Source organism: Anabrus simplex, chromosome 4 (assembly GCF_040414725.1).
Source record: "Anabrus simplex isolate iqAnaSimp1 chromosome 4, ASM4041472v1, whole genome shotgun sequence".
NCBI classification, from domain to species: domain Eukaryota; kingdom Metazoa; phylum Arthropoda; class Insecta; order Orthoptera; family Tettigoniidae; genus Anabrus; species Anabrus simplex.
Window position 1 is genome coordinate 83,909,707 of NC_090268.1, and position 27,979 is coordinate 83,937,685.

Consider the following 27,979-nt stretch of genomic DNA (forward strand, 5'->3'; position numbering starts at 1 on the left):
CTATCTGTTGTTTTCGTATAATTTTCTTAAATTATTTCAAAGAAATTGGAAATTTATTGAACATCTCCCTTCATAAGTTATTCCAATCCCTAACTCCCCTTCCTATGAACAAACATCTGCCCCAATTTCTCCTCTTGAATTCCAGCTTTATCTTCATATATGATATATCTTACTTTTAAAGACACCACTCAAAATTATTCGTCTACTGATGTCTTTCCACACCATCTCTCCACTGACAGCTCACAACATACCACTTATTACATGTTATAAACCTCAATTTTGGTCTGTATTGAAAATTTTACAGTTCAAAAATAATAAAGGTGTTCAATAATTCACATATTCAATACTTTATTTCCACTTACATTGGTTACATAAACACAATAACACTTATGTGGGACATGTTTTGCCCTCAAATTAGGGAATCTTCAGCCTAAAATAATCTTCAAAATTACATTTAATATTACATATAGAAGCTAAAAATTAGCTAGTTACTAAAATTTGATGCATAAAATATGAATATTGATACATTAATAAAAACATGTTAATGGAACACTGTCAATGATTATACTAAAAATATCTCGTCAGAGTCTAAAACTTCTTCCATTACAAATATGCAGTCTAATTAAAATGGTTCAAATAAAATTGTTAGTGGATTACCAATGTTATAATGACGTAATGCCAACGAAATGAGGGCGTGAACATAAGCACAAAAACGTATGTCATATATAAAACATGTTCAGGGCCGCTGCTAAAGTCGTAAGCGTGAAGGTACTAAAACATTCAAAGGTAGATAGGCCTACACGTAAAGGCGAAACTGAAGCATCAGTTAAATTATTGTAGATGAAGTGGCCCTTTGTACCGGTAGGAAATATTGTTAGAGACCTTGTTGAGAAATGTCAGTAGATGCTGAGATAATGTTCTCTGTAAGAGAAGGAAAGGAAGTATTAAGATGGTGAAAGCAAGGAGAGAATGCTTTTTACATTACTTAGAATAGATGAGGACTTATGTATTTGTTGAAAGTTGTTACTTGTTATCTACCGTTGAGTTGGTAGCTGCCCTTCTGTTGGCTCTGAGTCTTCGTATTGTAACTGTGCTGCAGTGACGGTAGTGAACTCACAGGGGAAGGAATGAGGGAGTGTGGAAGGGAGGAGAGGATGGGTGGAGTGAACTGTGACGAGGCTGACAATGGGGTGGAGTTATCAGTTTTGTTGGAAGTAGGCCTAATATCCGTAGGTATGGCTGGAGTATTAGAGTATGAAGAATTAAATATATTAGGTATCCTAAATTTATTTGAACTAACTGTCTTTAATAATTTAGGTGTTAATTCATGTAACATGCTTTTACTGTCCGTGATGTCATTAAGATTCTGTTCCTTATTATATGTCTGGTCTAAATAGATATATAAACTTTCTAGCTCATTCAACATTCTTCCTTTTTCTATAATTCTAATTATCGCTAGGTCTTTCTCTATGGATTCAAGTCGGTGACCAGTCTCCCTCGTAAGTAAACTTATCGCTGAGTATTTTCTATGTTTTTCCGTGTTAACATGTTCCATGTATCTTGTAGTAAAGCTTCTCACAGTCTGTCCAACATATGAAAAATTACACTGTGTACATTTGAGTCTGTATACTCCTGATCCCAAATAACGATTTTTGTCATAATTAACTTTTTTATGATTAAAGAATATGGATTGGTTAGTATTAGTAGTTCTAAAAGCTATATTAAAATTATGTCCTTTGAATACGTTAGTAACCTGGTGTATAGTTGGATTATTGTAAGTGAATGTAGCATACTCAGTCTTTTGGGTTTTTTTCTGCTATCTGATTCGTGGATAACCTGTTCTTAATTTTATTGATCAGGGCGAAACATGTCCCAAATAAGTGTTATTGTGTTTATGTAACCACTATAAGTGGAAATAAAGTATTGAATAGGTGGATTATAGAACACGTTTATTGTCTTCCCATCCCAAACTTTGCAACATTTTTGTAACGCTGCTCTTTTGTCGGATATTACCCAGAACAAATCAAGCTGTTTTTCTTTGTTTTTTCCACTTCTTGAATCAAGTAATCCTGGTGAGGTTTCCATACAGTGGAACCATACTCCAGTTGGTGTCTTACCAGAGACTTATATGCCCTCTCATTTACATCCTTATTACAGTCCCTCAATACCCTCATAACGATGTGCAGAGATCTGTACCCTTTATTTACAATCATATATATGTGATTTCCCCAATGAAGATATTTCCTTATATTAACACCTAGGTACTTACAATGATCCCCAAAAGGAACTTTCACTCCATTAATGCAGTAATTAAAACTGAGAGGACTTTTCCTATTTGTGAAACGACCTGACTTTTAATCCCGTTTATCATCATACCATTGCATATTGTCCATCTCACAACATTATTGAGGTCATTTTGCAGTTGCTCACAATCTTGTAACTTATTTATTACTCTGTATAGAATAACATCATCTGCATAAAGCCTTATCTCTGATTCCACTTCTTTACTCATATCATTGATATATATAAGAAAAGATAAAGGTCCAATAATACTGCCTTGAGGAATTCCCCTCTTAATTATTACAGGGTCAGATAAGGATTTCCCTACTCTAATTCTCTGAGTACTGTTTTCTAGAAATATAGCCACCCATTCAGTCACTTTTGTCTAGTCTAATTGCACTAATTTTTGCCAGTAGTCTCCCATGATCTACCCTATCAAATGCCTTAGATAGGTCAATCGCGATACAGTCCATTTGACCTCCTGAATCCAGGATATCTTGCTGGAATCCTACAAGTTGAGCTTCATTGGAATAACCTTTCCTAAACCTGAACTGCCTTATATCGAACCAGTTATTAATTTTGCAAACATGTCTAATATAATCAGAAATTATGCTTTCCCAAAGCTTACATGCAATACATGTCAAACTGACTGGCCTGTAATTTTCAGCTTTACGTCTCTCATCCTTTCCTTTCACAGGGGCTACTATAGTAACTCTCAATTTATTTGGTATTGCTCCTTCATGCAGACAATAATCGAGTACTTCATGTATGGTACTATATTCCATCCCATTTTCTTTAGTATGTCCCCCGAAACCTTGTGAATTCCAGCTGCTTTTCTAGTTTTCAATTCCAGCTGCTTTTCTAGTTTTCAACTTTTGTATCTTACTGTAAATGTCATTGTTATCATAGGTACATTTTAATACTTCTTTAGTATTAATCACCTCCTCTATCTGGACATTATCCTTGTAACCAAAAATCTTTAAATGCTGCTGACTGAATACTTCTGCCTTATGAAGATCCTCGCATACACACTCCCCTTGTTCATTAATTATTCCTGGAATTTCCTTCTTGAAACCTGTTTCTGCCTTAAAGTACTTATATATACCCTTCCATTTTTCACTAACATTTTTTTTTTTTTGCTAGGGGCTTTACGTCGCACCGACACAGATAGGTCTTATGGCGACGATGGGATAGGAAAGGCCTAGGAGTTGGAAGGAAGCGGCCGTGGCCTTAATTAAGGTACAGCCCCAGCATTTGCCTGGTGTGAAAATGGGAAACCACGGAAAACCATCTTCAGGGCTGCCGATAGTGGGATTCGAACCTACTATCTCCCGGATGCAAGCTCACAGCCATTCGCCTCTACGCGCACGGCCAACTCGCCCGGTCACTAACATTTTTATGACTGCCAATTATACTTGCGATAATGTTATCCTTAGCTGACTTCTTTGCTAGATTTAATTTCCTAGTAAGTTCCTTCAGTTTCTCCTTACTTCAACAGCCATTTCTAACTCCATTTCTTTCCAGCCTGCACCTCTTTGTTAGTCTCTTTACTTCTCTGTTATAATGTAGTGGATCTTTACCATTTCTTACCACCTTTAAAGGTACAAACCTATTTTCACATTCCTCAACAATTGCTTTAAACCCATCCCAGAGTCTGTTTACGTTTTCCACCGATCATAGTTATATTTAAAAAAAAAAAACCTGTGGGTGGGGGGGCGCAGATGAAGAATACACCCACGGTATCCCCTGCCTGTCATAAGAGGCGATTAAAAGGGGCCCAACAGGCTCTCAACTTGGGAGCGGGGGTTGGCGACCACGGAGCCCTTAGTTGAGATCTGGCATTGCTTCCACTTACTTGTGCCAGGCTCTTCACTTTCATGTATCCTGTCCGACCTCCCTTGGTCAACTCTTGTTCTTTTCTGACCCCGACGATATTAGAGCATTTGAGGCCTAGGGAGTCTTTCATTTTCACACCATTCGTGGCCCTTGTCTTTCTTCGAAAAATGAAGTAACGGATCCTTACTTCTTTTTTCTCTTTGTCTATCCCCTGTGGGTGGGGGATGCAGGCGAAGAATTCACTCACGGTATCCTCTGCCTGTCGTAAGAGACGACTAAAAGAGGGAGACCAAAGGGTGGTCAAATTAGAACTATGAAACTACTTGTGATTTGTACCACCACGCGGGGAACACCATGGGTCGCTTTAACTTGCGCCTAGTACCACTATGTTGGATACCAAATAGGTTTGTGATTAGTAGCAAACGAGGGCTCGACGGCTTTTACAGTACCTGTGATTAGTAGCACTATATCAGCGACACCATGGGATGAAGGAACCCATGGTGCTGGCTTGCCTATGATTAGTACCCACTATATGAGGAACACCACGGTATAGTACGAGTCCATGTGGTTAGTACACTTAGGTGATGAACACCATAGGTTTGCGTTGCCTGTCAAGGGCGCCGCAATGTGTGAAAGAAATTATATCTGTAATACATGTGCGAATTTCATTACATGTGAGTAGTACCATAATGTGTGGAATACCCGCAAGTCTACACTACTCTTGATTAGTACCGCAACACGACAAATACCATGGTTCTATTTTTCTAGCGATAAGTACCATTACGAGGGGCTGATGACTTGGATTTTGGACTCCTTTCGAATATAAGCATCATCGCTTCAGTATCATGCTATAGAGGCAGTCCCTTGGTCAGTAATACTATTGTTCTATGCCAGCTTCTGTGCATGTGAGGCACTGTGGATTGGTTCCCCTGATCGTTTTAAATTCATATTATTCATATCCATTTTTTCTAAACTCCATCATGCCTGTTTTATCAGCCATATGGCACTGCCTAATAGTCCTAATTTTAAGGCCTTCCTTTCTATCAGAGTTATTTTTAACTATTACAAAAACAGCTTTGTGATCACTAATACCATCTATTACTTTGGTTTCTCTATAAAGCTCATCTGGTTTTACCGGCACCACATCCAGAATATTCTATCCTCTAGTTGGTTCAATCACTCTCTGAATCAGCTGTCCTTCCCATATTAACATTTTTGCCATTTGTTGATCATGCTTCCTGTCGTTCTCATTGACATTTGGTAAATTGAGATCTCCCGCTACGATCACGTTCCTTTCCATATCGTTTCCCACAGTAGCTGATTCTGAATCAGTGTCAGCGCTACCCTTTCCTGGTCTGTATGCTCCAAAGACATCAAGTTGCCTATTATCTTTAGAGATGAGCCTTACACTTAGAATTTCAAGTTTTTTTATCTTTAATTTTTTCATAGCTTACAAATTCTTCTTTCACCAGAATGAATACTCCCCCTCATACCATTCCTATCCTACGATACACACTCCAATTCCATGAGAATATTTTTGCATCCATTATATCATTTCTCAGCCAATATTCAACTCCTATTACAACATCTGGCGAGTTATATCTCTTAAATTAATTCTATTCGTTTTTTACAATACTTCTACAGTTCAACACTAACATTTTTTATCTCATCCCTACTTGATTTCCAGATCCCTGCACCCTTATCACCACTCCCTAGACCACCCCCTTTCCCTGAATGTACCTCCGTATAACTTTTCTAAACAAATTTTCTAACTTATACTTACCACAGCAGTTTAAGTGAAGGCCATCTGAGCGCAGATCCCTATCTCCTACTTATCCATTAGGATCTAGAAATCTCACTCCCATTTTCCCACATACCCACTCCATAGTCTCATTTAAATCCCCAATCACCTTCCAGTCAGTATCCCTCCTACACAGTATTCCACTGATAATAATCTCCGCTTCCTTAAACTCACCTGTGCTGCATTTACCAGATCCCACACATCCCCAGCTATGTTGGTACTTATAACTTGCCTGACATTGTTGGTACCAACGTGAAACCCTACCACCTTCTCCTTTCTCTCCTCCTTCTCTTGTACTTTCCTCAACATCTGCCTTAACCTAATTCGTGGGTAACACTCTCCCATGGTTCCTTTTCCTCCACATACTTTTCCCACATGTCTAACAGTAGAATCCCCCTATGACCAGAGCCTCAACCGTACCCACCTCATTTGATCTCCTCTCCTCCTGATCAGTCCTATCCTTCCTCTGCTGCAGAAGCTACTTCCTCCTCCAATGTCTCCCTCCCAAGACCCTGTTCCACCTGCCTTTTCCTATCCTCTGTTCTGCATTTCCCTTTCCTACCTTTTCTTTTCCTCCTACTTCCACATGTCTCAGGAACACTTCCCTGTTCCTCGTTTTCCCTCTATTGTTCTTCCTGCAGTGACTCGTACAAATTTCTCACTGACACCTGTCCTGAATTCTGATTCTGAATAAAGCCCTTAGCTTGCAATCTCCTTCCCCTTAAAACTTTAGACCATCTGTCTTCTACAGTTCCGCCCTTTCCTTTCCATCCCTCTTTTACACCTACCGTATCCTGTACATTGTTTGAGGGAGGCTTACGTTCCTTCCTGTCCTCTGAGAGGATTCTAATTATCTCCCTCAAACTCTCCAACTCCTCCCTCATACTCCTTAATGCCTGGCCGTGCCCACAGTTCCTACACTTGTACTACTTAGCCATTCCTTACTGAATAATGAACAGAAAAGGAAAAATAAAATAACTTACTCTGTGCAAAATAAAAATGAAAGAAATATTGTCTAGGGTAGTAACACAAAGATGACACGACAGTAAGGGAATTAATATAGGCTACTACTACACTACAGCACAACTTAGCTGTACTAAATTTTTATCCTACAACACCCTAATAGGATGAAAACTGCCATTCCACGAACCTACTAAGCTAGCGTAACAGGGGGAGAGGTGATACTCCCACGTGGCGCGACCCAGGTGGCAGATAGGGCTCCTAACCGGCTTGCCGGTGGACTTGAGGGGAATGAAATACCTCTCGCGGACCAAACACACAACCCCCTTTGGGTGAGGGTCGCCAACGAAGAATACACCCACGGTATCACCTGCCTGTCGTAAGAGGCGACTAAAAGGGGCGACCTAGGCGTGGATTTGGATTGCAGTTTGGTATAATGTGTTGGACCTCCTGTGGATGGGAGAAGCTGAATACATCCACAGGTAATCCCTGCCTGTCGTAGAAGGCGACTAAAAGGGTCATAGGCCATGGTCCCCTCTTTATTTTTTTATTGTTTTTCCAAGGGTCAGTTGTAGACCATTTTAAAATTTTTGATGTGAGCGCTGCTCGGAGATGGGCGTCTTCAATTATGCCAAAAAGTCCGCATTTGCCCACCCAGAAATCTTGCAGGTGGGAGCGCCATGTACCTTGGCAGTAGTATCCGCCTGACAACACAGGTCCCCGCACAGCCAAATGCCAAAAGGACATATTATTATTAATTATTTGTTCTTTTCCCCCTGCCCCCGTATTTAGTGCTCTGTACACGCTATGGGGTACGTGTTATTGCGGGTGACTGGAGGAAGGGAGTCCTAGTGCTCATTGCCTCAGTCATCCCATATTAGGCATCGTCCAACATCGGGCCCCGGGCAGTACTTGCTATGACCAGGTGGGTATTAGCTTGGTTGCTTGGTTCAGCTACTGAGACCCCTGATCGGAGTGGGTGGCATTCGGGGAGGAAGATTTCGGGCATGGCTTTGAAACGAAGTCGCCCCTCTCAAGGTGGTCCCCCACTGAAATCTTTTAACATTTGCTTCCCTGAGAGTTTCAGCTCCCTGAGAACATGCACAGCGTGAAGGAATGGGATCCAGCTTCCCTGGGTTTCTGGTTGCTACCAGAACCGATGGGCCACGGACCTGCTACGCAGGCGTAGCAGGGGGAGAGGTGATTCTCCCACGTGGCGTGTCCCAGGTGGCGGATAGGGGGGTCCTAACCGGCTTGCCGGCGGACTTGAGGGAAATAAAATACCTCTCGCGGACCAAACACACACCCCCTGTGGGTGGGGGAGGCAGACGAAGTATTCACCCACGGTATCCCCTGCCTGTCGTAAGAGGCGACTGAAAGGGACGACAAAGGGATGATTGAATTAGAACCATGAAACTACTGTTGATTCATACCATCATGCGGGGAAAACCGTGGGTTGCCTGTACTTGCGAGTTGTACCACTATATTTGGTACGAAATGGGTTTGTGATTAGTAGCAGCAGAGAGTTGGTTCCCCTGTGGGTTTCCAATAACCGTGCGTCGTACCCATGTGAGCAACACCGCGGGTCTGGGCGTAGCCTTTGAGTTGTACCACTATATGCGCGACACCGTGGGTCTGCGTTGCTTGTGATTATTATCCACTATGTGAGGAACACCACGGGGCCCGTGGGACCGGCACCCGTGACTAGTATACCTAGGTGAAGAAACTCATCGGTTTGCGTTGGCTATGCGTGGCGCCATTGTGTGAGAAACACCATAGGTCTGCGTTCCCTGTACGAAGTACAGTACTTGTGAGTAGTACCATATTGTGTGGAACACCGTGAGTCTTCGCTACTTTTGATTAATACCCCAACGTGACAAATACCATGGTTCTACTTTACTCGCAACATGTACCATTCTGAGGGTCCTTAGACATTGATTTTGCACCCCTTTTGACTTCAAGCATCATTGTGCTTTATGAGTGGTCCCTTGGTCCGTAATGCTGTTATTTGCGATCCTTTTTTGAGTCTGATCCACTGTTTTTGTTTTTTTTTTTTTTTCTTTTGTTGGGTTCATGTCCATCCATTCACTCTTCATGACATTTTTTATTTTATTCTGGTCAGTGGATGAAATTGGAATTATTGTTATTTCATTTCGTACCATTAGGGGCCGATGACCTCGATGTTAGGCCCCTTTAAACACCAAGCAAAAAATAAAAGAACCGATGGGCATGATTTTAAGCTGGTAAAGTCGATCCTTTTTAGTAGACACATTGAAGGTGTCTACGGCGAACTTGAGGACCTCAAGAAAATGTGCAACGTTAGTTTGCTTATGAAGACTCGTACAGCATTGCAAGTTGATCAGTTGCTTAAGTGTGACCACTTTGATGAAATCCCCGTCAAAGTGGAGGAGCATAAGTCCTTGAATCTGGTTCGTGGAGTCATCTTTCACCACGACCTTATTTTGAACACTGACGACGAGTTGATGGAAGACATGAAGTACCGTACCGTGATACACATCCGGCGCGTTACGCGCAAGGTCTACACTGAAGACGTTGCCATGGGTGCCTTCATTGTCTCTTTCAAGTTGTCATTGTTACCAGAGAAAGTCAAGGAACAACTTATCGTTGCGATGTGAGGCCGTACAACCGCCTCCTATGCGATGCTATCAATGCCAGTGATTCAGACACATAGTATCTCGTTGTTCGAATACGTCTGTTTGTGGTACATGTGGGCGAGTTGCTCACGGCACGGAGCAGTGCACAACTCCTTACAAGTGCACTAACTGCTCTGATTTTCATTCTCTTCGGGATCGGAACTGTCTGACTTATTTGAGTGAGAAGAAGATCCAGGAGATCAAGACCCTGGATGGTTTATCCTACCAGGAAGCGTGCCGTAAGTTTAATTCCATGAATAGACCTGTCCGTACACTCGACTATAGCATGATAGCTCAGAGTCTTCCAGGTTCGTCGTTTACGTCATTGTTACCTGTGCTGATCACTGCACCCAAGGCGACTGTTGCTTCTCAGAGCAATGTCGCAAAGAGTAAAAGCTCGAAGGGGAGGACCACCCCGCCTTCGATCAACCAGAAGTATGGCCGGCTGGCAGTTCTAAGCCGGCACAGCAAGTGGGGAAGGCTAAGTCTCCCGCCCCTAAGAGGTCACAAATAAAGGTTTTGGTTTTCCACCTATTCAATACAAAATAGGTCGGCGAAAGGCTTGCCCCAGCTGGCGGAAGCGGCATCATCAACCAGGGCTGGGAAACCAATTCACAGCCCGTCTAAACCAGAAAAGAAGGTGGTGAAGAAGAGCGCCAAGTATGGGCGCTCTTGTACTTCCCCTGCAAGAGTTAAATCATGCCCTCCATCTGGAGGGTATGAGTCTGCACCAGCAGGTACTCCTGGTCCAAAACTTGCACACTCTCCTCATAGGGGAACTTCCCGCCCCCGAAAAGTGTCGAAGTTCTGGGCGTCATCCCCGCTGTCTGTCAATGAAGGGATAGACGTCGCGCTGTCATCTACAGCTACGTCTGTAGATATTGATAGTGTTTAGGCTTACGAGCATCTTGTCGCTCGTAACCTAACACGCCTTTTATATTCCACACTATGGCACTGTTACAATGGAATTGTAATGGTTATGACAGGCATCTTGCTGAGTTACGTCAGCCCATTAGTGAGTACGCAGCGAGTATAGTCTGTATCCAGGAGACAAACTTCAGGCCTGGTCATCAGACTTGAGAAATTTCAGACTATACTCAACAGAACAATATTATGCCCACCGGGCGTCTGGTGGCATGGGTATTTTTGTCTGTTCTGATACTTATAGCGAAGAAGTTCCACTAAGGACCCCACTGGAAGCAGTTGCGGTGCGGGTACCTCTGCCTGTCATAGCAACAGTGTGTAATGTTTATTTTCCACCAGGCCCGCCTCTTAACATAAATAATGTCACTATAATAATAATAATAATCGTATGGTCTAACTACCGTGTGCAGACATTTAAATTTGACGCCATCTGGCTGTCTGCTCGTCAATTTCGACGTTCTGTTTCACTCTAGGCCCCCACTAGATGGCAGACCGAGTAAACCGAAACTCTCTTGGGCGTCTATGGCTGAGATTTAATTTATTTTGTCGGGTAAACACCAAATGTGTCACCAGAGATCTTTTACATGCCGACATCGTACCACATGGAGTATCGAATGGACTTTTTTCTGCCCTTCAAAAATCCGACTACCTCTGCTGGGTTTGAACCCGCTATCTTGGGATCCAGAGGCCGACACTCTACCGCTGATCCACAGAGGCAGCTAATAATGCCACTGATCTTATAGATCAGCTTCCACCTCCCTTCATGTTGTTGGGTGATTTTAATGGCCATCACCCCATATGGGGCTCTGAGACACCTTGCCCCAGGAGACAAGAGCTGGAAAGATTAGTAACAGAGCAGGATTTATGTATTTTGAACACAGGGGAACCAACTCTTTTTAGTGTACGTTATGGCACATATTCTCGCATAGACGTTGGTTCTGCTGTTTCGGTAGAATACACACGATGATCTCTGTGACAGTGACCATTTTCCCAACATCCTTATTTTGTTGAAACATAAATCCGTCGAGGCTCCCCCTCGATGGATTCTTAAACATGCTAATTGGCCAAAGTACACATCACTAGATGCTTTAACGACGATATCAGTTGGACCGTCGGCGAGGAAATAATTTACATCACCCAGGTTATTCTTGCTGCAGCTGAGGAGTACATTCTGTCCTTCTCGGGGACTCCTCGTCGAAAACTCATTCGTGGGTGGAACGAAGCAATAGCAGCAGCTATCAAAGAACGCCGTCGAGCTTATAAATGTTACCGTAGACGGCCTACTGTGGCCAACTTGGTAACATTTAAACAACTCCATGCTAAGGCGCGAGTCCTTATTCGCCAAAGTAAGAAAGCTTCGTGGGAGAGATATGTTTAAAGTCAAGAATTTCATGTTTGGTCCGTATTGAATAGAGATTACACATTACACATTATTGCATCGCACTTAGCATACATTTCTCTAGATACGTTGATGCCAGTGCTGTACAAAGCACCCAAATCTAAAAATGTTAAGACTCAAATACTTCGAACTTATTTCTACGAGGCTTCTCAGCTTCAGTTTTTTATTTTATTCGTGACTAACAAGTTGTCAATCTTGTACTAATTACATTTTCAAACCTGGACGTTTAGCATAAATATGCTTTATATTTTAACGTGTTGTAGATAGTTTTAATTATGAGGGTCAGTTTTATGTGTTTTAACTTTAATGTGTATCTTTGTATAATGACCCTATTTGGCTGATGATGACGTCCATGGATGTTGATACCGGTACCATTTAATAAATGATGTTGTAATTTTATTCAGCAACATATCTTGTATTGAAAAGGTGAATCTTGTACAATTTAACTTATTGTTTTGGAGAGATGTGTCGTCTATGACGTCACAAACTCCATGATCTCAAGTGTGGACTAAACTTCAACATATTTTGGGTATCCAAGGATCATCTTCTGTACCGGGAATTTCCATTGCAGGCAATATCGTCACTGAACCACTCTCGATTGCTAACCATCTAGCTAGCCATTTCGCGGATGTGTCTGGCTCCAGGAATTGCCATCGTGATTTCCTCGCTCTGAAGCGGGAGGCAGAAGGTCATCACCTCAGTTTTGCCACTCGAGCTTCAGAGGACCATAACGTGCCCTTTACGGAGTGGGAACTCCACGGCGCATTAGCACTTTGCAAGGACACATCTCCTGGACCAGACAACATCCTTAACCAGATGTTGAAAGACCTTAGTCAGGACAGTCTTCTATATTTCCTTCGTGTGTTCAGCCGAATCTGGATGGAGGGTGATTTTCCGTCTCAGTGGTGAGAGGGCATAGTAATTCATGTCCTCGAGCCTGACAAAGATCCTAAGTATGCAGGAAGTTACAGACCTATTTGTCTTACAAACTGCCTGTGTAAGCTATTTGAGAGGATGATAATTCGCCGACTTGTGTGATGTCTGGAGAAACGACGACTCTTGTCTTAGTACCAGTGTGGTTTCAAGCCACTCGATCCACTACTGACCACATGGTACGCCTGGAGAGCTCTATCCAGGATGCGTTTCTCCGCAAACAGCATTTGGTAGCTGTTTTCCTTGACTTAGATAAGGCCTATGACACCACATGGCAATATAGTATCCTTTCAGTCATGCATCAATGGATATTCCAAGTTAACTTGCTGGTATTTATTGCAAATTTTTCGTCCCCCCATCTATTCCGTTTCTGAGTAGGGAGGACATATTTGCAATACCACATTCAAGAAAATGGAGTCCCACACGGATCGGTTCTTAGTGTCACTCTGTTCGCGATTGCCATAAACGGTATTGTCGCTACTGCTGGTTCAGCAGTAATACCATCGCTATATGCGGACGATTTCGCTCTGCACTATAGCTTGCGTAGTATGGCAGTCGCAGAGCGACAATTACAACAATCTATTAGGAAAATGGAGCAGTGGACTATAGAACGTGGCTTTTGGTTTTCTACCGCAAAGACCTCTGTTGTCCACTTTTGTCGTCAACGTTCTCTTCACCCAAATCCTGAACTTTATCTAGGAAATGTCGCTCTTCCCGTAGTTGACACTTACCGATTTCTTGGGCTCCTTTTTGATTAGTAAATTATCATGGGAGCCACACGTGCGGGAGCTAAAAGTGCAATGCACCAAGAGGCTTAATCTCTTGAAGTTTCTTGGCAGCACTAATTGGGGAGCTGACTGCACAGTGCTCCTACGATTCTATAGGGCACACATTTTATCCAGGTTAGACTACAGCAGCTCAGCAAGACTAAGCATCCTTGTGAAGCTGAATAGCATCCACCACGGCGGGGTTAATTTGGGAACGGGAGCTTTTCGTACATACTCCGTGTCTAGCCTGCTCGCTGAATCTGGTGTGCCACCTTTACACTTGAGGCGCCAGCAGCTCCTTTTGTCGTATGCTGCAAATTTGTGACAGATGCCACTTCACCCAAGCTATCCTTGCGTATTTAACAATGGACACCGTCTACTGTATGCTGCTTGTCCTCGAGCAACGCGGCTGGTTGGTATACGCTTGAATAGCAGTTACAGTTTGTTTTACGTACCTTTGGTTCCTTGCCTTGTCGGTCAACCAGGTGGTGTACTTCCGTGGGTAGTGCGACGTCCTGAAATAATCCTGGATCTGCACACTGGCCCGAAGGAAAACACGGACCCTTCGATTTATCGGAGGCTCTTCCTGTCCGTTGGTTGCCGATATCCAGGTTCAGTTGTCGTCTACACGGATGGTTCAAGGACAGAAACAAAGGTGGGTTGTGCGTTCGTTGTCGACAATGATAGGTTTCTTTTTGCTCTCCCAGAAACCTGTAGTGTGTACACAGCAGAGCTCTATGCTATCTGTGAAGCTCTGCGGTACGCACTGTCCGTTGTGCGCCGATACTTTCTTCTGTGTACTGACTCCTTGAGTTCGCAACAGTTTATTGATACTTGTTTACCTCGACACCCTCTGGTGCAGCGGTAGAGGGAAATGTGTTAGCAGATCAGGCTGCCAAGGAGGCAGTTACACTGCCCCCGTTGCCTTACAAGGTTCCAGCTAGTGATATTTGCGCTCAGCTGAGACATCTGGTTATGTCCCATTGGGAGATGTTGTGGCAGGCCGTTCAACTTACAAATAAGCTGAGAGCGATAAAAGGAACAACGAAGGTATGGAGGACTTCCCTTTGGGCTTCTCGGAGGGAAGCAGTGGTATTATGTCGTCTTCGGATCGGCCACGGTATCCTGACTTACTCCTATCTATTGAAAGGAGACCCCCCTCCGTGTGTACTTGCGGCGATCATCTTACCGTGGTACACATCCTTACGGAGTGTGTGGACCTGGTCGATCTACGTCGGTCTTAACCTCCCGAGTACAATCTCCCTTATCTTACGAGATGACGAGCAGTCAGCAGACCTCGTCATCCGCTTTATAAGGGATAGTGGTCTGTTTTATCGTGTGTAATGATGTCCTTTGTGCTAGTGTATTTGTGTCAATTGCACTTTTATCCTATTGACTTCATTTTAGTTTGTGTTGCATATTTTAATGTGTTATTTTAATGTCTAACGTAAATTATGTATATATATTTCTACTACCAGGCAATGCGTTGTTCCATTGTCTCCTGTATTTTCTGTTACTTTATTAGAAAATAAGGTATTGCGAATTAGATCCACTGATTGTTTTAATCTCATACTCATTTTTCTTCATCACCATTTTTTAACTCTAGTCAGTGAATACGTTTTAAAATTTTAACTTAATATCTCATGTCGTCCATATCGTTCTTTAGGGGCTGATGACTTCGATGTTAGGCCCCTTAAAACAACAAGCATCATCATCATCATCATCATCATCATCATCATCATCATCATCATCATCATCATCATCAAAACTGCCATTAATTACTGAGTGCCAAAAGGAATACACAAGAATTACACAATTCTGAACTGCAGTTAAGCCTACCCTAACTACTACAACAGAATTCTAGTTAGAGAGTTACTACAGATATTTCTACTATACTACAGAAATATTTCACAGTAATAGAATAAGCATCATCTTCTTCTTTTGCTACCGCTTTTTCCCACACCTGTGCGGTTGCGGGTGCGAACTGTGTCGCACATGTGGATTTGGTCCTGTTTTACAACCGAATGCCCTTCCTGATGCCAACCCTATATGGAGGGATGTAATCACTATTTTGTGTTTCTGTGTTGATTGGTAGTGTAGTGAGGAGAGTGTTGGGACGGACACATACACCCAGTCCCCGAGCCAGCAGAATTAATGAGAAGCTATTAAAATACCAGACCCGGCCAGGAATCAAACCCGGGACCATCTGAATCAAAGGTCAATATGCTGACCATTCAGCCAACGAGTCAGACAGAATAAGCATACTAATTTCTAATAATATACTACAATCTGCTACAATAATTTTAAACTATGTTGAGACGTATCCTAATTACAGTGGGTTATTACTAAACACAAAAACAGAAATGCAAATTACAATTACAGTTAGAAATTCGCTAGAACTACTCAAATATTACCAAGAAATCTAAATGTGTAGACAGATTATTATGGGTACTAATTTATTTTATCATACTGTGCTCTAATAGAAATGGAAACTGCTGTTTGGTTAAATGTTGAAGGAGTGAGAGGGTTACCGTACACAAAGATTTACACAAATATATCAGGCAAGATACTATCTGATATACTGTATTTACACTACAGTAATTCTTAACTGAAATGTAGTTATGTAATTTTTAACAGCTGGTGGGTTACTATTTTTTCCCTACTACGCAGGACGGAGAGTAATCAAAGGCCTTACTCCAGTCAAGAGTTACACAGTCAACTTGGATATATTAGACTGGTCCAGGGATTGTTGCCACTCATCAACTGTTGTTAAAAGTGTAGTACAGGATTTTCCAGGGTGGAATTCATGTTGATTGTTATTCAACAGGTTTCTCTCATTCAGAAAATCCAGCACATATTTAACAATTAGGCATTCCATGCATTTACATAAACCAGATGTAATAAAGACTGGGCGATATTTGTCTACATTTTTCCTGTCACCATCTTTGAAGATGGGAACGTTTGCTCTCTTCCCTTGTTCTGGCACAGTCCCACTGTTCATTGAAATGGTAAATATAGCACAAAGAGAAGGTGCCGATGCATCTGCACAACGGTGGAGAATTCCGGCCGGGACGTTATCTGTGCCGTTTGCTGCATGGGGTCTAGTTCTCCGAAGACTAGTTGCAACCTCGTTAGCAGGGAAGTACAGGCTAGTTAAGGGCAGAAAGGGAAGGGTTGTTCTTGAAGTGAACATGTCTTCGTCTTTGTCAGCCGTGGTGAAATTATTTTTAAATTTACTGTTAAATGTGTCTGCTATTCCTTAGGGAGAGGAAACTGAAAGCCTGTTATACTTGACAACGGATGGAGCACTGTTGCAGCTTTTGTTTCTGATGAAAGCCCATAGCTCTTTACTGTTGGAACTAAGGCTGTGGATATATGAACTGTAGGCATCACAGATTTGTAACCTTGTTACAGGTAACACCAAAATAATTGAAACATAATAATAATAATAATAATAATAATAATAATAATAATAATAATAATAAACAAAAAAATTATATACAGGTTGGCAAACCTGACAGCTATGAAAGGACGTGGGGAGCAGCATGGAACCCTAAGAGGTAGATGGTTACATATGCATTGTGGGGAAGAAATGTAGACAGTAATCACCCTCAAACTTTCATTTAATAAACTAACAAAACCAAGATTAAAAGGGACAAATTGAAACAAAACAAGAATAACAGAAATAAACAAACTCATTTACGAATGAATGTAAATTTGGACTGCATCTGCAGATATGAGATTGATACATATGATGGCAATTTCAAATTACACTTTAAAAAGGGAAAATAAAAGAAACATGGTTTATTAAAAGGGCTAATCCCTTATTACTAACTTTAGAGAAAAGAAAGAAATTAACTTAACACAGAGGCCGATTGAGTTGTCTATTTGCAAAACCGGCCATCTCCCAGAAAAATTGAAATCCACTTTTTGTGCTGAATGTGTTCTCTGTCCACTTTTACACAAGGTAGCAAACTATTAGCTGTAAGCTCGGCCTTCAACCAGCTTATTTACTTCATAAAAAATTGGGGTTAATTGCAAACACGGCCGTCCGCGTGTGGTTATGAGTTGCGACACCGGCCATCTCCTGTAACGTCAGAGGGCAGAAGAATCGCAGCAATTGTGTGGGAAGGAACAGCTTATTCATGGTGACTATTGTACGTGTTATAGTTCTGTTGTAAGGAAAGTTGTGGTTTTTATCATAGAACTGTGTAGCTATTATAATTATATTGGGAAAAATGGACACTAAGGTTGATAAAGTGACACCTGAAAGGGCCAGAAAAAGGCAATGAAATAGCATCAGCGCTTTATCATAAGCTAAATACTACTGATATGTCCAATGTTTCATTTTATAAGGTGTTTTGCTGATGGATGTGGGGGGCTTAACAAAAATTCTGTTATATCAATGCTCTCCGTTTGGTTTGTCACAAAGGCACCTAAAAGCATTAAGGAAAATGAGTTAATTTTCCCTGTGGCAGGCCATTCTTTTTTACCATCCGATAAGAGTTTTCGGGCTCATTGAAAAACAAACAAAGAAAATAGAAACTTTAATACAAACTGAGGAATTTCATAATGTTCTTTCTCAGTATGGCAAATTATTTCATCAAGGAAAAGATGACAATGTTCCCAACTTTGACTGGAAAACAATGTACTTCTATTTTCAAACCTACAGGGAAATGGCACTTGAAATTTTCTGCTGCGAAAAGGATTATTTTGACCAAATCAAAAGGAGGCAATTCAGTGTAAAATCGAGGTAAACCCAACTACAGAATAGACATTGGAACAAAATTAGGCGTTTGTAAGAAAGGCAAAAATGTTTTGATGATGAATCCAAAAGTTATACATACTGGTAGAGTAGAAAAGAATTTAAAGGCAAAGATGTTGAATTTATTTATTTATCCACGAAGCACAAGATACAGCTACACTGAGTAAATTTCACTTGCACTGTCAACAGACTATTTAACAAACATAAACTTTCATAATAAAATATAACAAACATAACAAAATATAACAAGATCAGGTACACATCCTACTAATAACTGTCCAAATCGAAAACCATGAGAATGTCCATGTTCATAGCCAAGTCGTCGTGGGTCAAGATGGCGGTATAATCCCTTCACATCAACTTATCTTTAAGATACTATTTACACACCTCTCGAATACACTTTTATTTGATGCTATATCAAGGTCTTGTCTCCTATTAATATTGTTAAAGAGTGTTGGGAGGCGGATTAGGAAAGATCGTTGAAGTATTGAGTGCTGAGTGTGGGGAATGTGGAGAAGGTCTTTGGTTCTGGTGGAGCGGGAAGGAACGCGGAGAGAGAAGAGTGAGACAAGATGTTCCGAGCGGTAGTGTCCACTTAAGATCCCCTGGAGGAAACTCAGGTCAGCTACCTGTCGCCTGATGTGCAGCGGTGACACATTAATTGCCATTAATACCTGCTGCGTAGACAGATTTCTGAGCTTGGGGTTTCTGTTCCTTACAATTGCAGCAAAGAAGGACACTGCTCTGTCTAACTGCTTAGTATTGGAGGGGGCGGCTGTTGTCCAAATCGGAGAGCAGTAGTTTAAGAGAGGTTGAATGATCGCGAGGAAGAAGTGACGAAGAGCAATGGGGTCAGAAATTTCTGTGAAGCGGTAGAGAATGCCTGGTAATTTCATAGCCTTGGTTGTATATGTTTCTACATGGGTCTTAAATTGTAATTTTGTATCGAATATTACACCTAGGTCATGCTGTTGCGTAACCATGGTGATGGGCTTGTCGAGTAGGTAATATGATAAGTAATAATAATAATAATAACTTAAATGTATCTACCTTTTCAATACAATATATTCACAAAATTACAAAATTATACGGTACTAGTTTCGACCCATCTAGGGGTCATCATCAGCCGTATTGGAGCAAAGATCATTTGTGGCGAAATCCTAAGACAATATTATTTTAAAGAATAACAAGTGAAATGAGATGTTATGGTAATAGTTAATAATACAAGGAATATACATAATCAGAGGTTTTTAACAAAGAATAAAGTATAAATGGGGTGTTGTAAAAATTATAATCATGGAAATCAGTAAGTTCTTGTATTGAAATGAAATATGGCTTAGGAAGAGGGCTTAAGGTGGGGCTGAAGGGTGCGGGAGAAAGTGTAATTGTCTTGGAAAAGTACTTTTGATTAAATTTAGGATTGAGTTTAGGTTGGCTGCATTATTGTTTCTGAGGAAAGTGATAAATAGATCGAAGAGTATGTTGGGTTTCTCAGAGATTTCATTGAGATTGTGACTGGCATTAAAGTATTGGTCTAGGTGTATGTAGTAATTTTCCATTATGTTCAGTAAAGGGCCCTTGTTTGCTAATATGAGGATGTCCATGTCTTGTTCAATATTGGTGAAATTATGGTTATAATCTTGCATGTGTTGGCCGATGGCTGAAAACTTGTTGTATTTTATTGCGTTAGTGTGCTCGTGGTATCTGATAATGAAGTTTCTCCCGGTTTGCCCGATGTAGGTTTTTTTACAGGTGGTACATTTGATCCTATAAACTCCTGATTTTAAAAAACTGCTGGCCTTGTTGATGTGTGAAGTATTGTATAAAACATTCATGTTCTTATTGTTGGTTTTGAAGGCTATTTTAACGCCTTGTTTCTTAAAGATGTTGGTTAACTTGTAGATATCATTGTTGAACGTGAAGGTGGAAAATGTTAGAGGTTTGGTTATTTCTTTTTTGAGGGTAGTTTTTGGGCGATGTTTGTGTTTATTGATTATCCTTTCTATAAAATGATTGCTGAAGCCGTTGAATTTTGCGATTCCGCGGATTGTGTTGAGTTCGTTTTTTAGATCTTTATTGGACATAGGTATGCTGAAGGCTCGGTGAACTAGGCTGTTGTATGTGGCTCGTTTGTGGGACTGGGGGTGCACTGAATCTTGGCGAATGGTGGAGGCTGTTTGAGTGGGTTTTCTGAAAATTTTATAACTGAAAGAATCTGAGTTTCTAGTGATGGTTAAATCTAGAAAGTTGATTTTTTGATTTGATTCGGATTCTAGTGTGAATTTGATATGAGGATCAATATTGTTGAGTCTTAAGAGGGTGGTGGGTGCGTTAATTGATTTCTCATTCATGATTACAAAGACATCGTCGACATATCTGGCCCAAAAGAGAATGTTTTCGAATTCGTTGTCAATTTTGGTGTATTCGAGGAAGTCCAGGTATATTTCTGCTAAGATACCTGAGGCCGGTGACCCCATTGCCAAACCATTTTGTTGATATATGACATTGTCAAAAGTGAAGAAGTTATTGTCGATGATAAGTTTTAATATTGTGATAAAGTCTTGTATCTCTAGTTTGCTTAAGTGGCTGTTTTTGTTTAAATTGTTTATAATTATCGGAATTAATTTTGATACTTGTATGCTTGGGTACATGTTTACAATATCGAAAGAGTGGATGGAGTGATCCGGTTGCAAATTGAACTTGTTTAGTTTTTCTACTAGCTCAGATGTGTTTTTAATAGACTTTTTGGATAAGAATTGATAATTTTTTCTTAAGAAACATTGGACGAATTGTGATATTGTGTATAAGGGGCTCGGTCTATAGTTGATAATTGGCCGGATGGGAATTCCGGTTTTGTGAATTTTGGGAAGAGCTTTAGCAGTGGGGAGTCCTGGGTTCATATGTATGAGTTTGGATTTTTCCTGTTCGGTAAATAAAAATGAAGTGTTTATAAGAGTTTGTTTAAGTAGTTTTTGAATTTTTACAACACCCCATTTATACTTTATTCTTTGTTAAAAACCTCTGATTATGTATATTCCTTGTATTATTAACTATTACCATAACATCTCATTTCACTTGTTATTCTTTAAAATAATATTGTCTTAGGATTTCGCCACAAATGATCTTTGCTCCAATACGGCTGATGATGACCCCTAGATGGGTCGAAACTAGTACCGTATAATTTTGTAATTTTGTGAATATATTGTATTGAAAAGGTGGAAACATTTAAGTTATTATTATTATTATTACTTATATATTGTTCAATACGGACCAAAAACATGAAATTCATTACCATCAAGGTAATATGATGTCGGTAGAGGAGATTTACATAGTGTTATGGTCATATGGCTGCATTTTTGTGGAATGGGGATGAGTTTCCAAGTACGGCACCAGTCCGAGAGGGCATTAAGTGAGGACTGTAGCAGAGCTGCATCGGCTGGATTCCTGATCTCCATAAATATCTTGCAGTCGTCAGCAAAGAGTAGGGTATTCGCTGTTTCGTTGAGTTCGGACGGCAGATCGTCCATAAACAAAGAAAACAGCAAGGGGCCAAGAGTACTGCCTTGTGGGACACCGGAGGTGACTGGTAACCATGAGGATGAAGTGCCTGATATTACCACTCTCTGCCAACGGTTATGTAGGAAGCCAGCAAGAAGGGTCAGAAGACTGCCATGTATATTAAATTGTTCGGAGAGTTTATGGAGCAACAGAGTACGGTCTACAGAATCAAAAGCTTTTGAAATGTCTACGTAGCAGATATCCAGCTGTGATTTAGCTGCAATGGCGTGTGATGCAAAGCTATGCAGAGTGGCCAGATTTATTAGACAAGAGCCACCTGGTAGAAAATCATGCTGCTTGGTTGAGATATACGGCAAAGTGAATGCGAGGAGACGCTGGTGCATAATTTTTTCAAAGATAAAGGATAGTGTGGGGAGAATAGAGATTGGTCGGTACGATGAAACATTAAATTTGTTGCCTGATTTGAGAAGTGGAACAATATTTGCCTGTTTCCACGTAATAGGAAAATAGCCCGCGGCAAAACATCTATTGACTAAACATTTTGGGACTCAGTGGGAGTGCTTAAGTTTTACAAAGAACTCATTGATAACAGTAACCTTCCACAAAACAACCCAGAAGATGAGGGAGATGCATATGAGCACAGTGTAGACAATTGGCATTAATATTTAATTTAATGTTTTTTAACGTTTAATTTTTGAAATTTTAATTCTGGTTCATTTTGTGTATCTTCTGCATCTTGGCATTTATCCAGCTTCTTCAGTAATGATATCATCCTAACGAGACTGTTGCCCATTCAAAATATCGTCACTGAAGCCAGCAAATGCTTGCTCTTCACCTAGAACAGATTTCCATGATCGTGCGAGTGTAGTAGCGGTAATTTTGTCCCATGACTTATTGACTGCATGAAGAGCATCCAACAAACTGAAGTCCTTCCCAAATGTTGGAATATCGCTGCCTTCCTCAACCAATTGCTCTAACAGAGATGATCTGTAGTTCTTCTTTAAAGCAGCAATAACGGCTTGGCTCATAGTTTGGAGAATAGAATTTACATTCGGGGGGAAGGTATTTCACGTAAATATCACCTTCTTTAAGTTCACTTTCGTGTGGATGGGAAGGCGCATTGTCAATCAAGAGCACTGCTTTGATTGGCAGTGATTGTTTAATTAAGTAGGCCGTCACTTGTTCCACAAAAAGATTGTGAAACCAGTCCTTAAATATCTGTGTGTCCATCCACGCTGCCTTTTGATGGTAGTACTGCAAAGGTACATTCTCTCGTTTAAAACAACGGGGTTTTCTGGATTTCCCTATCACTAATCATTTTAATTTATGATCACCAGTTGTGTTAGCACACACCATAATGGTTATTGGTTCCTTGGATGTTTTGCGGTCTAGGGCTTGCTGTTCTTGTTGCATCACTAATGTTCAGGACGGTAAACATTTCCAATACAACCCTGTTTGGTCTGCATTGTAAATTGTCTAAGGTCGAGCTGTTCTTTTTCAATGAATGATTGAAATTCCTGTGCAAACTTTTCAGCAGCACCCGTGTCTGCGCTGAGACGCTCTCCATGAATAGCAGTTTCTCGTATTCCGTAGCATTTCTTAAACCACATAAGCCAGCCAGAAGATGCTTTAAAATCGCCTTCTAAGCCAAGAGCATCGTGAAAATGTTTTGCTTGCTCAGCACACATTGGGCCGAACACAGGAATACCTTCCACTTGTTTTGGATTAAACCACCGTATCATGGCTTTGTCTAGATCTGCATAGTCCGATGTTCTCATTGATTTCCGGGACGATAATCGATCACAATTAACAGAAAATTTGATGAGGGTTTCCTTTTGCTTCTTTGCTGTTGTTTCACCCACACCAAACTCGCAGGCTAACTTTGATGACGCCTCGCCTTTCTCCAGTCTTTCTATAATTTTCAGTTTTTCACTGATGGTTAACCTTCTATATTTCATTTTTCGACCACTCATATTGAAAACTCTTACTACAGTACTGACTTATTCGAAACTTCAAAAAGACTACCGCACTCTGTTCACACTTCGCAAGTACAGTAGCCTACAGTACACTTGCTGCCAGCGCACCTACCCTTCACTTGGCTTACAGTTCAGCGACCTTGGGCTGTGGAGAAAGGGAGGGTAAATTCCGAGAAATGCATTCCTCTTTCATTGTCTCTGCTTCTAAGATTACGGTAATCTGTGCTGTGCCACACAGCAACATGCTTGAATGTTTCCAAGTTTGCAGCATTCTGGCAGCAGTGTGCATATATGCCTGCCTACTGCTACATTGTAGAGAAACTAAGTCCAGTCTCCTCAAATATCAATGATTTTGTCTCCATGCATGCATTAAAATTCTTTTAAACTAGGCAGAGATAATTTTATTCAGCATGATGATTATTGGGTGTAAGAATGAATACTTTAAAAAATAACTCTCCGAGACCCGAGAATTAACCGCAAAGCGAATTATCCGCACGCAAATTATCGGGAGTGCACTGTGCAACGATTCTGAAGGGACCATTAATTAACGGCTGTTATATGTGATAGTTGCATACACTTTCTTTCCTTTTTTTGTTGATAAAAATATCAGAACTCTAGGTTTCAGGCAATACACATACATGGTTAATTAACAAAATAAAGTTAAGACCTCATAAATCACAAGTGAATACTGTACAGTATTTGTGGACCAGGTACTGAGAGGATTTTTTCTTTTAAGGTTTACACTGTATGTACAGCAATAATATGTCAGCAAAATATAAAATAATAAGTGAGGAAAGAAGCAGCAGCAATAAAATGATCAATAATATTGCACACAGTCTTAGCTAATAACTGAGATGTTCTCTCTCTCCTTCCAAATTGCAGGAATCGTTGAGTGTGATACACCCATTTGAGTGTGGTACACCCAATTCCTTTGTGACCCTGATGTTTGTTTCCCCATTTTTAATTGCCAGATTATTTGTGACTTTTCTTCAATATTAATCACTTTCCCTCTTTTTTAGAATTGGCTTTACGTCGCACCAACACAGATAGGTCTTATTGTGACGATTGGAGTAGGAATGGCCTAGGAGTGGGAAGGAAGCAGCTGTGGCCTTAATTAAGGTACAGCCCAGCATTTGCCTGGTGTGAAAATGGGAAACCACGGAAGATCACCTTCAGGGCTGCCGACAGTGGGGCTGGAACCCACTCTCTCCCGGATGCAAGCTCACAGCTACGCGCCCCTAACCGCATGACCAACTCACCCAGTATTTCCCTTTCTTTTGCAGCATCTTCAAAGTGATGCTTGCCTTGACTATTTAATGGACAGACTGATTTGAAACATACTATCTACTGAAAACAAGAGTTTAAAAATAAGCTTCACATTCTTGTTGCCAGCAATCCCTAAATGTGTAACAAACAAAAATCAACATTGGATGTTATAATTGATGCATTTCTCCAAAAATGTGATAAAAATACGCCGTTTTATACTATGCGTCATGCTAAGCGTTTTTAAAATGCAATGCTTTTATAGGATTTAGACAGCCGTTAGATGTTGCCATTATATCCAGTAGGCCGTTAAGAGTGGTGTTGCATTAAACAGTTTTGACTGTACTTTTATCTGCAATATAGTGTGAAGCACCCTTACATAGACTTTTTAAAATCATATCTGAGAGGTCTAACTGATATTTTTTGGGTTGTAGGTCAGCCTGTTCTTCCCACATTTGCCAACAGAATGGACTTGGAAACTCCAGATTGGAAGTTTTAAAATAATGGTGAGTGCTACTTGTTAATTGTATTTGATTAAATTGACTGTTAGTGGCCTGTGATTCTTGTAACAGTGTTGAGGAAACTATTATTTGTATTCAAACAGTGCTTGGTTGTAATAAATGATTGTACCTAGCCAGGAATTATGGAGAGCTATTATGTTGACTATTTATGTCACAAACATAACTTGATATAGCTTGAAGGCAGGTGATCTGTAGAAAATTGGCTCATTAATACAAAGTCATCTTCATTTAACCTTCCAGGATATTTTGGATGCAAAATGTTTTCTCCCAGAACTGGAGTGTTTATTGTAAAGACGGGAGAGATTCAATAGGAGCGGGAGTGTGAATACTAGTGAAAGAAGAATTTGTAAGCTATGAGAAAGTTAACGGTAAGAAACATGAAATTCTAGGTGTAGGGCTCATCTGTAAAACAAAAAGGCTACTTGATGCTAATGTGGTGTACAAACCTGGAAGGAATGATGCTGACACAAAATTATTTGATAAAATAGTCAGCTATATGAGGAATGATACAGAAAGGTATGTCATTATTGCGGATGACCTCAGTTTACCAAATTATAACTGGGAAAATCATGCAAATGATGGAAACTTTGACCAACAGACGGTAACTAAGTTAATCTGGGAAGGAGAGAAAGTCGTATTTAGTCTGCCATATGTAAAGATAGTTGGATGTAAGGATAATATCCAGGTAGAGGAAGCGAGTAATACTAGGAATTTACCTACAATAACAAAGATATTTACAAATACAGTAGATGTAAAAGTTAAAAACTAGAAAAGCAGCTGGAATTGATAAGATTTCTAGGGATGTATTAAAAGCAAGGGCTGCCACATTGGGCAAAGTGCAATGATTGCATATATTAGCATACTAGCAAGATAGCTATGCTTCGCTACGGTATTATACTGAAATTTATAATTGAATGTTTAACATTTTACGTATAATCCACCAAAATTCGCGATCTGACGGCGAAGTTCCTCCCATTTTTCAGTCTTTCTTTCCAGCAATCGATTTTGTACTTCCCAGTCTAGCTCCAGGTATTCTGCCCGGTCAGTTGGTCCCTAAATCTTTGCCATCTTTTCCTATAACCATTTTTAATATGGATCAAATACTTGAGGAGATCTGGCGTGGTGTCCTCTTGGGTGCCTTGGTGGTACTGAACACACGGACGGACTGTATTCGTAGTCATTACCCGGCCAGGACCCGTTTCCAGCGCGGTCCGCACATTTTGATGACGGTCCAGAATAATATTATTATTAGGGTGGGTGATATTAGTTGAATTTAGGTTATTATTATTGAAGGTCTGGACCCCGCAGCAATATGCAAGACCACTACTTGGTGGTAAATTACATCTGCTGCCATTGTTATTGCTGACAATGTGACCAGCACCATTGTCGCGCGTAGGCAAGTGCACAGGATTTCTGGCGATACGAATGATATACTTCCGTGCTCTTATTGACCTTATTATAGGGGTGAACAATTGCACGGTCAATATCATTCCTATCGTTTATTTTAAATGTGTTTAAATTTTTATTTATATGCCAGGAGAATCTACTGTAATCTAACTTTAAGTTCTCAAAAGGAAAAGATGGCTCTTGAAAACAAACCCAGGAAAGATAAAAAATGATCGGTTATGATCAGGATCAAGTACATTATAACAGTAAAATCAATTGGTCTCGACTCATTTTTCACTCCACCCCTGTTAAGTTGATTTCCACCCCCAAAAGAAGGCATGTTTCTTTATGTTTAAAGGAGATTCCAAATACCAATGTTCACGTCTGTTACCTTCAGTTTTGAGATATAAGTATCCCCATAAAAAGAATTCACTTCTTTTCACTTCCTTTCATACTCCCCCTTAAGTGAATTTTCTGAAAAAAATACTTGTTCTTTATTAGTAAAGGGTCTTCTAAATACCAGTTATCATGACTGTAACATCTTCAGATTTTGAGATATGTGTCCTCATGAAAAGAATTCAACTCCTTTTTACCCCCAACCCCCAAGATGATTTTCTCCCAAAAATTTGTTTTTAAAGGAGATCCAAATACCAATTTTTAAGTCTGTAACAACTTTAGTTTTTATTAGATGTAAGAATCCTCATACAGTTAATTCAATTAATTTTTCACCCCCCCCCCCCCCTTCATTGGATTTTCTGAAATCAAAGGAATACATGTTACTTTACTTTTAAAGCAGATTCCAAATACCAATTTTCACGTCTGCAACATTTTTCGTTTTTGAGGTAATAGTATCTTCATACAAATAATTCAACTAATTTTTCAATTCCTGCCCCCCTCTAAGTGGATTTCCAAAAACAAAAAATATGTATTTCTTTATTTTTAAAGGAGGTTCCAAATACCAAATTTCACATCTGTAACATCTTCAGTTCTTGAGA

The 27,979-nt window shown here is 40.5% G+C and overlaps 1 long non-coding RNA gene across 1 annotated transcript in view; it reads left to right on the forward strand.

Annotated features, from left to right (window-relative positions):
* The window catches only part of LOC136872428 (uncharacterized), a 103,837-nt gene that overhangs the window by 34,001 nt on the left and 41,857 nt on the right, over positions 1–27,979 (forward strand). Inside the window, exon 3 of the long non-coding RNA XR_011018069.1 lies at positions 25,512–25,583. This is a non-coding gene — a long non-coding RNA (uncharacterized lncRNA). The remainder of the gene's footprint in view (positions 1–25,511; positions 25,584–27,979) is intronic.